Raw genomic sequence first — 10543 nt, 5'->3', positions numbered from 1 at the left:
TAGTGTTCCTGCACTTGTGCCTAGCTCTTTGTAAATGGGCCCTGTATTTGGATACTGGAAAGACATGTTATCCATGATGCTGAACTAATTCTGAAACACATGATGGGGATGTATCCCATGTATCTATGGATTCACTGTAAAATTCCACATTTTGCCATGGGTGAATTTTTTTCACAAAACAAAAAATCACGAGTGAAGACAAAGTCACAGCCCATGTGCAAAAAATTGCAGTCGCGTCAAATAAGTAGCGGTCGCGTCAAAAAGTCACCTGCATCAAAAAAGTTGCGTGGTAGCCGCATTTCTCAAATCTTTCACCATTTCACAATTGACTTATTCACTCATCACTAATTTCTATAAGAGCTAAAAAATATTTCCTTCAAATAATAAAAATCTGAAGAAAGGATTGAGTAGATTTAGATAAGGTGTATGTGTACTCAGGAGCCCATAGGGTACTGTGTAACGCTCACCTTGCAGTTTGTGCAGGAACCACATGATGTCGCCAAAACACAATGTAAAAGTCTGGGTCTTTTTTTCCTTCTTCAGTTTATTTATTTATTTTAGGGACAAGGCTGAATGTGAGACGCAGTTGGCTTTAGTTAAAGGGATACTGATATCTGTATATAAATCCATTTGCCATGTATGTATGTATATCTTTATTTATAAAGTGCTACTTATGTACGCAGCGCTGTACAGTAGAATAGATTAATACAAACAGGGGGTTATTAAGATAATAATAGATAAATACAAAGTATAACAATAAATACAAATAAATACAAGATACAGTTGCAATAAGTTAAGAGTGAAAGACACAAGAGGGTGGAGGTCCTTGCCCCGTAGAGCTTACAGTCTATATGCCATGTGGTCACTTGTCACTGAGAGTGGTACCAATGTGATTGATAGGGAAGAAAGCTTCAACCAGAGCAAGGCAGGTACATTGCCGAGAAAAAAGGTGTGAACCCTATATAAAAATAAATGGCTAAATAATATCTGCTGTGATGGAGACAAATTATTACTGAGTTTTTTAGGGTAACTCAGCGTGGGCACTTGAAAAGGGGAGACCCAAGGGGAGGTCTTTGCCAGGGTCGGGGGTGAAGAGCCCACCCGGGTTGCCACCGCAGGGGCCCACCCCCCCAAGGGACCCACCCCCCCAAGGGACCCTCGCCGTGGTCCCCACACCCCTCTGGCACCCTACTAGCCACCCAACCCTTTACCCTGAGCGTGCATACCTGCAGGGCCCCAAGCACCCAGCAGAGATCGATTCTGGCCCAGTAGGACCCTGGTCCTATACATGTTTTTTTTAATATATTCTAGCCATCTGGATATCAGTAAAATAATCATTGATAATTATATAAATTATTATTGCTGTACAATACAAGCTGGGAAGATCAGATAGAAATTATTAGGCTAGTGGGGTACAACTAAGAGTAGACGTGATATCCAGGTGTGTCGCCCTGGACCAACAGCCCTGGGAGCAGATAAATGACAAAATGGTGATGCCAAATGAAAAAAAGCATAATAAATTGAAAATAGCCATGCCATAGAGGTTTTCCAGTTGCTTATAATGAGGGGTCTGCCATCTCTGCAGGATGCTTCTGCCAAAAAAATGCTAGTGGGCCCCATATGCTGGTGGGCCCTGGTCAAATGCCCCTTTTGCTCATTTAGTAAAACAACCCTGACTTTCACCCTGATGTGCTAAAAACCTATACACCCCCACCTAAGATTAATGCTACAGCAGGCTAATAGAGGCAGGCAGAGAAACCACTGCTCAGGTCTTTTAAAGGGATACTGTCATGATTTTTATGGTGTAGGTTTTATTTCTATATTACACTGTGTACATTCTACCATTTAAATTACTTGTATTATTGGTGTGTAGGCGCCATCTAAGGTCACTCTGACTGATCCTTTTTAGAAAGAGCCAGCCCTTCATAATAGAACTGCTTTCAGGTAACCTATTGTTTCTCCTACTTAATGTAACTGGAGGAGTCCCAAGCCGGACTTGGATGTTTAACTATTGAATGCACACTGTATTTTTCAGATAATCTGTATTTAAATGGATAGTATGGCATCCCTGCAATCCAGCTGAACTACAATTCCTACTACCCCGTGAGATTTTGTCTGTCAACGTTCTTGTTAAATACGGCTTTAGCTGGAGGGCCATAGAATACACATCCCCGATAGGTTTTTAAAAAATATAAAACAACTATTTAATATTTTAATTTCTACTTTACCAACATTCATTTATTTTTAATACAGGGCTTGGAGAGTTGGGCTGGCTAGATGGGTCTTTAAATTAGAACTAAAAGCACAGATTGAACAGTCTATTAATTAATGTTATCTCAGGGCAGAATGTTATTAGGGCTGGGCCATCAGGGAGTCAGGGCCGGATTTAACATATTGTGTGCCCTAGGTCTGCACTACCATCCAGCCCACACTTACCCCTGTTCAGGGTCAAACTGGGGGGTGCAGGGCCCACTGGGGCTTCTGCCTCAGGGGCCCCTGCACCCCCCAATGGCCCTTGCTGCCTTCACCCCCCTCACAGGGGCTCCCACCACCTGTCCGACTCCATTCCCTGAGTGCGCAATCTGCCATTAGGTGACTCTCAGCTGTACCTGTGCCTCGTACTAATGACCACGCCCTTAGCTCCTCCTCCAAATCCTATCAATCTGCCATCAGGTGACTCTCAGCTGTACCTGTGCCTCGTACTAATGACTGCGCCCTTAGCTCCTCCTCCAAATCCTATCAATCTGCCATCAGGTGACTCTCAGCTGTACCTGTGCCTCGTACTAATGACTGCGCCCTTAGCTCCTCCTCCAAATCCTATCAATCTGCCATCAGGTGACTCTCAGCTGTACCTGTGCCTTGTACTAATGACTGCGCCCTTAGCTCCTCCTCCAAATCCTATCAATCTGCCATCAGGTGACTCTCAGCTGTACCTGTGCCTTGTACTAATGACCGGGCCTTTAGCTCCTCCTCCAAATCCTATCAATCTGCCATCAGGTGACTCTCAGCTGTACCTGTGCCTCGTACTAATGACCGGGCCTTTAGCTCCTCCTCCAAATCCTATCAATCTGCCATCAGGTGACTCTCAGCTGTACCTGTGCCTTGTACTAATGACCGGGCCTTTAGCTCCTCCTCCAAATCCTATCAATCTGCCATCAGGTGACTCTCAGCTGTACCTGTGCCTCGTACTAATGACTGCACCCTTAGCTCCTCCTCCAAATCCTATTAATCTGCCATCAGGTGACTCTCAGCTGTACCTGTGCCTTGTACTAATGACTGGGCCTTTCAGAGAAAAGGTTCCCTGCCCCTATTAAGGGCCGATTTAGTAGAACACATACTTTATCACCTAAAATTTCAGTCAATTTCTCATCTCTCAGTTAATGAATGCAGCACCACATATATCTAGTAGGTGTTGTCTCCTGTTAAAGAGAAAGTAAAACCTCCTGGAAATGTTTTTGTTTTAGTGCCTGTGCGCAGATCCTTCACCCCCAACCATATTAGGCGCACTTGCACCAATTCAACTGTGGCCCATTTCACGTCCACACCCCCATCTTGGGCCACGTGACTTCCATTCCTATCATAGATCTCAGTTAGGAACATGTGCAGTAGCCCAATTTCATAGCTTGGCCTCCGCCATACACACACTGCTTGCTAAATAGGCAGATGGATGTTGGGAACAAAAGTGACAACACTGCTGAGCCGCTCGGTAGCAGCACATCGTTTCTGTTTCTCAATATGGAGATTGTATTTACACCACTGCTAAAAAGAAAAAAAATCTTCCTCCGCTGTTAGTAAGAGAATGAAAGAAGTAAAAGGGAAGAATTTCAATGTCTGCCCAAGGGAGGATTTATCTAGAGCTGGAGAGACTGAAATAAAGCTGGAGTAGCAAAGTGAATGGGATGGAACTTGACATTATTATTATTTATGTAGCACCAACATCCCAGTGGAGCTCACAATCTAACCCACTATCTCACCCACTGGTCACATCTATCAGGAGCCAATTAACCTGCCTGTATGTTATTGGAGCAGTGTTGAACTAGGCCAGTGAGCCCCAACCAGTGGCCCAGGAACAACATGTTGCTCCCCAACCCCTTGGATGTTGCTCCCAGAGGCCTCAGAGTAGGTGCTTATTTTTAAATTTCTGGTTAGGAGGCAAGTGTTGGTTGCATAAAACCCAGTGTAAAGCCAAACAGAGCCTCCTGTAGGCTACCAGTCCACATAGGGGCTATTAAGTAGCCAATTATAGCTCTTATTTGCACCACCAGAAACGTTTTCCATGCTTGTGTTGCTCCCCAACACTTTTTTCATTTGAACGTGGCTCAAGGATATAAAAGGTTGGGGATCCCTGAAATAGGGTGTCCGGGGCCTACTGGGGCTGCTGTCTGGATTCCCCCACCCAAGTAGGGAGCTGCTACACTTTCATGTACCCCTTCCCCCCCACGCATTCAACACTTCCTCATGGTGGCCACGATGGGAGGTAGAGCACCAGCATGGTGAGCCCCATAAGCACTTTTTTTCTGGGTTCCCCACCGGCCCAGTTCAATGCTGTTTTGGAGTGTGGGAATAAACCACCAAGAACATTGTGTTACAATAGGCAGTGCATTAAAGGAGAAGGAAACGTAAACACTCAGTAAGCTTTATCAGAAAGGTCTATGTAAATACAGCCATAAGCACTCACAGAAACGCTGTCCTCTGTCAAAAGATACAGGATTTGTTGTCTCTTTGTTTTCCTGTGCCAGAGACACGCAGCTCTCTCCTCTCTCCTGCTCTCCCCTCCCTCAAGAATGCTAGGAACTCCCCCCCCCTTAGGAATGTGTGAGCTGTGCCAATCAGCAGGAAGCTTTCTCATAGTCTTACACACTGAGCATGTACACCGGTCTTGGTGCAGGAGTGAGGCATTATGGGAACTTTCTTTACAGAGCTCAGCGTTTTTTTTTCCTATGTGGCTTCTGATCATCTGAACGGGAGACATATGGGGAGAACTGAAAATATGCCTGCGGCTTGAGATAAACTTTATTTAGCCTTTTCTTCTTCCTTAATTTCTAGGAAATAGTGTTTTGTGATTACCTGTGCATTTTTATACAGATTTATAAAAAATTACATATGTTTTTCAATGCCCAAGAGCTTACAATCTAAGATTAGATAGAGAGAGGTTAAGGATGTTTTCCAAGGGCAGAAGGAGATGAAGGCAGCTTGGAGCAGCTAAGTCAGGGTGCTATGTACACACTGGGCTACTGTTTCTCTATATCATCGCAGACTGGGTTGGAAATATCTTGGATAATATCAAGATCTGGCACGGAATGCCCCATTACTCTGTATATTAAATAAGGGGGGCATTTATATCCAGCAGAGGAGGAAGCCGATGTGAATGGGAGAGAATCAGAAATATAACTGTACCTATCATTCCAGGCTTCTATATTGATAGCTTGGAATGATGCCTCTGCGCCAGGCTTTCCTCCCCCAGAGATTTCCTTGGAATATTAAACTGGAAATCCTCGAGAACAGGAATCTATATTCTCTCCTTCTGCTCTTTATTAGTTTTGGCAGTAGAACAGCGAGGGCCCTCTAGGTCTTGCTGAACTACATCTCTCAGAATTTAATAAAGCAGGTAACTGGAAGGGAACTGTCTGTGTCCTGTACAGTATAAATTGCTTTTTTTTTTTTTTTTTATTACACTGAAGGATTTAAAGATACACCATTCACATTAGCTCCTGGCCCAATAGAGCTTACAATTGAAGGTCGGAAACCACTGTGGCTGTGTCTGCTGTGTCTCATTCGCCTGAATGTGCAGATATATTAGCGCTGGTACCGACGCATCTCACTCCCCAAAAATGAATAGGAAGCCTCAGGGCCACTGAAATAGCCCTAATAGTGCAGAAAGGAGGAATTTTAGTAACTGTCAGTTTTAGCACAGTACAGTTCTCAGATTAAATCTATCTACCTATCTATCTATCTATCTATCTATCTATTATCTATCTGTGTATCTATCTATCATCTATCTATCATCTATCTATCATCTATCTATCTATCTATCTATCTATCTATCTATCTATCATCTATCTATCATCTATCAATCTATTATCTATCTGTGTATCTATCTATCTATCTATCTATCTATCTATCTATCTATCTATCTATCTATCTATCTATCTATCTATCTATCATCTATCAATCTATTATCTATCTGTGTATCTATCTATCTAACTATCTATCATCTATCTATCTATCATCTATCTATCTATCTATTATCTATCTGTGTATCTATCTATCTATCTATCTATCTATCAATCTATTGTCTATTTATCTATCTTATCTATCAATCAATAAATCAATCAATCAATCTATCTATCTATCTATCTATCTATCGATCTATCTATTATCTATCTATTATCTATTTATCTATCTATCTATCTGTCTGTCTGTCTGTCTGTCTGTCTATCTATCTATCTATCTATCTATCTATCTATCTATTTATCTATCTATCTATCTATCATTTATCTATCTATTATCTATCTATCTAACTATCAATCTATTGTCTATGTATGTATCTATCTATTATCTATCTATCTATTTATCTATGTATCTATCTATTATCTATGTATACGTTTATCTATATATCTCTCTATTATCTATGTATACATTTATCTATCTATCTATCTATCTATCATCTATCTATTATCTATGTATATGTTTATCTATCTATCTATCTATCTATATATCTATCATCTATCTATTTACAATATTTCTGTCTGTGCATCTTTATATATCTATCCAAATTTGATTCTGACCAAGGTACTATATACAAGGAATTTATTTTCTCTTTTTGCAAGGAAGTTCTCTCTTTAATTGCGTTGGTTTCCTCCACTATAAGAAAAACTTGTGAAATTTAATCTGTCAATCATCTATCTATTTATCTATGATCTGTCTATCTATCTATCTTCTATCTATCTATTATCTATCTATCATCTATCTATCTATCTATCTATCTATCTATCATCATCATCATCATCATCATCATCATCATCATCATCTATCTATCTATCTATCTATCTATCTTCATCATCATCTATCTATCTATTATCTATCTATCTATCTATGTATCTATCTATCATCATCATCATCATTATCTATCTATCTATCTATCTATCTATCTTCTATCTATCTATCTATCTATCTATCTATCTATCTATCTATCTATCTATTATCTATCTATCATCTATCTATCTATCTATTATCTATCTATCATCTATCTATCTATCTATCTATCTATCTATCATCATCATCATCATCATCATCTATCTATCTATCTATCTATCTATCTTCTATCTATCTATCTATCTATCTATCTATCTATCTATCTATTATCTATCTATCTATCTATCTATGTATCTATCTATCATCATCATCATCATCTATCTATCTATCTATCATCATCATCATCATCATCTATCTATCTATCTATCTATCTATCTATCTATCATCATCATCATTATCTATCTATCTATCATCATCATCATCTATCTATTTACCAATATTTACCTAGGTACTTTGGTAATTAAAATGCCAATACCCACTATCTATACTCACAGTAAACCTATCTACCTTACTTGTAATTAACCTTCTAATGCCCACACAGCTGCAGTTAGAGAGACTTCAGATTTTACCCGGAGAAAAAGCTGTCCTCCTACTCTCTTCCTCCCCTCCCCTCTCCTTCCCTTCTCCGTGTGTTTCACAAGACAGAGGCAGATGATGGATGCTGCAACTTCTTATGATGAACCGGTGTACAGTCCTGCATTGGGGAAGGAATGCTAAGTATTCAGCAAAGTAGAACCTATGACCATTAACAAGGAGCTGGGCATCATCTTCAAAGTTTTCTCGGTGTCCAGGTGAGATTCACTTTCAGGTAAGAACTAACTGGATGGGGTTTTATTAAAGTGAAATTAACGATTTCCCTACAGTCTAAATAAAGGACTTGTGAGTGTGAGTGTGTGTTTGTGTGAATTTGAAGTAAGCGGAAGAGTAAAACCTAATCTGTAAGCATTTTTAGGACCATTATAAGCAACATACACGTATTTGTATCATGTATACACGCATACGCTGGGATAACAAGTTTATGGGGCATATTTAGCATTACTACAGTTCCCCATAAAAATTCTCAAGTACTCCAAAACTTACACACTAAACAGTGTTATGGAGTCCTGCTTTGGTCATTTTTATGAATTGTTGTTACACCCTTAGGCCATTAGGACTGTGCGTCTGAGTAGCTTGGCATTATGTTGTTGTCACCGTATTTCTGCGCTGGATATTTTGCGTTTGCTAACAAGACGTTCTGCTCCATAAATCTTATGTAACAGAATTACGTAATTCATTTCTATGAGATCGGGATTTTTAAATATAATCATTTATGGGCATAGAATAAAAATGTAAGAGGGAAATTGTATGAAATGAATAATGTTAAAGGGCAAGTATTTTGATATATGTATTAGTTGTTTCTTTCTTTATTGTGGCTGATAATTTTGGAAGCTAATAATTCAGGTATGGGACCTCTTAAACAGAATTCTCGGGATTTATACTAAAAATCATGTAAATATTAAATAAACCCAATAGGGCTGTTCTGCCCCAATAAGGGGTAATTATATCTTAGTTGGGATCAAATACAGGTACTGTTTTATTATTACAGAGAAAAGGGAATCATTTAACCATTAAATAAACCCAATAGGGCTGTTCTGCCCCCAATAAGGGGTAATTATATCTTAGTTGGGATCAAGTACAGGTACTGTTTTATTATTACAGAGAAAAGGGAATCATTTAACCATTAAATAAACCCAATAGGGCTGTTCTGCCCCCAATAAGGGGTAATTATACCTTAGTTGGGATCAAGTACAGGTATTGTTTTATTATTTTGTTTTATTATTACAGAGAAAAGGGAATCATTTAACCATTAAATAAACCCAATAGGGCTGTTCTGCCCCCAATAAGGGGTAATTATATCTTAGTTGGGATCAAGTACAGGTACTATTTTATTATTACAGAGAAAAGGGAAATTATTTTTAAATTCAAATTATTTGATTATAATGGAGTCTATGGAGATGGCCTTCCCGTAATTCGGAGCTTTCTGGATAACGGACTTCCGGTTTACCTATGTTATGATGTAACTCTATCTATATTTCTGTTGTATATCTATCTAGCTGTCCGTTAATTTTTCAGTCTGTCTGTCCATTTATTGATTTAGCCTCCATATAAAAATATAACAATAAAATGGTATAAATATTGTGGTTTTATAATTACATGAATAGATATATATTCTATTAAGGTCCTGCTGCACAACGCGGCTGCTAAAAGAAGATAGCATTTGTTACAGCAATAATAATCAAAATAACAATCTTTTTATATAAAAACTACAACAATAAAAGAAGCAACAATTAAATTTAACGAAAAAACAATTCTTGAACTGCTGGGAAGGTTACAGTATTGTTCCACCCGCTGTTAGGTCTTTTGTAACAAAAGTTTAATTGTATATTGTATATACAATTATTTATATATATTTATATATGTGTCATACAGTGTTTGATTTGTTAGTGACAAGATTTTGGGGAAGGAAATGACCCCCTTTTATTTATAATCTCTATCCTCTTTACCAAAAGATGCCTCAGCTGTTAATCATTTTAGCAAAGGTCATGTATTTATAAACGGTTAAACATCTGAAAACTGGCTCAGTGATCTAATCATTTGGAATCAGGATACTTTTTCCCAAAATGGATAATTTGCTCTTTTATTTTCCATCATCTCTGGAGTTTTAAAGCAAAAATAATTATGATAATTCGCTGAATTGGAATTTCGGTTTGGCACATAAAGGACTTTATTATTTTTCTGAATAATAATAATAATAAGGTCAGATAAATATTATTATTATTAACATTTATTTATAAAGCGCCAACATATTCCGCAGCGCTGTACAATAAGATCACCATGAATAGGGAATTAAAGGTCATGTTTATGGAAGGATAAAATCACAGCTCTCTATAGGGAACATTTCATAGCCCTTTACTCACATGTATAGGTTTTAGGACCATAGAGTCTATTTTTTAATAAATAATGCCCCCTACAAACCCCTTATAACTGAATAGATAACTGGGGGTGAAGTCTGCCTTAACTCTGATAAATATGCCCCTGAGACAAAAGTAAGGACAAACTATTTCAAGACCTTTCTTCTTCAAAGAGGGATAGTTCGCAGTTCTACAATATAAATATCATTCTTATTTTTAATACTATATTACAGAGTATTTTAGCATGTAGGGCTGCATTTCAAGAGGTAATCGCAATCAAAAATAGAAAATAAAATAAAGCTAAACCTATTTATTTGCACACATAAACTATATTAGTTTAATAATTAGTTTGCGCTCTGTAATGAATGTGTGGGTGTATATATATATATATATATATATATATGTTTAATGCAATTCTCTATGTAGCCAAGGTAGAAGTGTTACGCTGAAAATAAATGGAAGAAGTTGCTTTTTAATTGTTTATGCAATACAATATG

Source organism: Xenopus tropicalis, chromosome 3 (assembly GCF_000004195.4).
Source record: "Xenopus tropicalis strain Nigerian chromosome 3, UCB_Xtro_10.0, whole genome shotgun sequence".
Classification (NCBI taxonomy): domain Eukaryota; kingdom Metazoa; phylum Chordata; class Amphibia; order Anura; family Pipidae; genus Xenopus; species Xenopus tropicalis.
The sequence above is the reverse complement of the archived record's forward strand: the minus strand, read 5'-3'. Positions refer to the sequence as shown.